A 1,413-nucleotide genomic window follows, 5' to 3' on the forward strand; every position below is an offset into this window, starting at 1 on the left:
ATCATTTTCCTAACGGGGAGTGATGAAGTAACCTAATGAGCCACTACTGCACTGATCTCATGGTTATTAAAAATAAAGAAGAGAAATTGTCCCTGTGCTCTCAGGGAAAGTGTAGGAGTTTATAGCTTTGCCAACAAGTAATGATCAGAAGCTTGTTTTAATCCTGTTTGACCAATACGTTTCCATTCAGGAGCCATGGAAACAAACAAGTGCCAAGCTGATTTTAAAATCCCCCAGTCAATGTGTTGACAGTTCGCTGCAGCGAGTACAACTCTGAAAGCCAACCAATCAGAAAAACCTTAGCATTTGCAAAGTCAGTGTTGGGTGGAGTTTCCCTCCCTCTTCCTCCCCCACCAACATAATGTGCTTACTAATTATTTGGGAATGTCACATAAGGCACTCCGATCACATCCTTTCTTGGGTTATTCAAGTAGCCAGCCCCAAACTTCTCAAGCCCTTCTTATTTTCTCTTGTGTGCTCTGTGTCCTCCTCAACCATTGTTCTCCCATTCTTAAACAGGCAATTTGGCTCTGTGTTCAGACAGAGTATGGACCAATTGCTTCTGTTCTAGAGATGTACATGAAGTTGTGAGATGGAATTTTAATTCCCGTGTGCAAATCCATTATGTTGACTCTTTTACTCGTGACACATTCTTTCTGAAAGATACATGTAAGCCCTCCATAATATCTATCTGCATTTTGTGAGTTCATCTTTATTGATACGTTATGCACTTAACAGCTCTGAAGTTCAGCTTTTTATGGGAAGTCCCCAACTGGCCCTTCTCTTTCCTTCCATAATTTTCATGTAAACATCCATCCAGTTTCCTCAGGTACAAAGCTTGAGGAAACTTTCCCCTTTCCTTTCCGGTCTTACAAATATTCTCTGTGGAATATTCTGCCTTTTCTTCACACTTATGGTACAATTCTTAGATTCTAACCCCTTTGGGCAGGATCAGGGAAGCCTTCAATGATAACTAGATATGTTTCTTCTCTAGAACATTCCCCCATGAGCCCACTGGAGAGGTAAAATGTAGAACTGAAGTTTTGTATGTTATGTTTGCTTGACACCAGACATGCCTACATGACTACCACACATTGAGTTCTCTCTGTGCTTCACAACCTGTTCATCAGTGAAGGATAGAATCTAGTACTTTGTGTACACTATTTGAAGTTTTCTACCTCAGTTGGGAATAATTGAAGACCAAACATGGTGTGTTTTTCCTCTGAGTGCTACTGGCTAGAACCAAGAATAATATAAACAATAAAGTTTGGTTAAATTTTAGTCGTAAAAGATTCCAGTTGAGGGAGGGATGGAGTGGGAGAGCAATGAAAGAAATATCTTGATAGAGGGGGCCATGATGGGGCTGAGGCAGAAACTTGGTACCAGAGAAATTCTCAAGAATTCACAAGGATG

The sequence above is a fragment of the Microtus ochrogaster genome, linkage group LG4 (assembly GCF_000317375.1).
Source record: "Microtus ochrogaster isolate Prairie Vole_2 linkage group LG4, MicOch1.0, whole genome shotgun sequence".
NCBI classification, from domain to species: Eukaryota; Metazoa; Chordata; class Mammalia; order Rodentia; family Cricetidae; genus Microtus; species Microtus ochrogaster.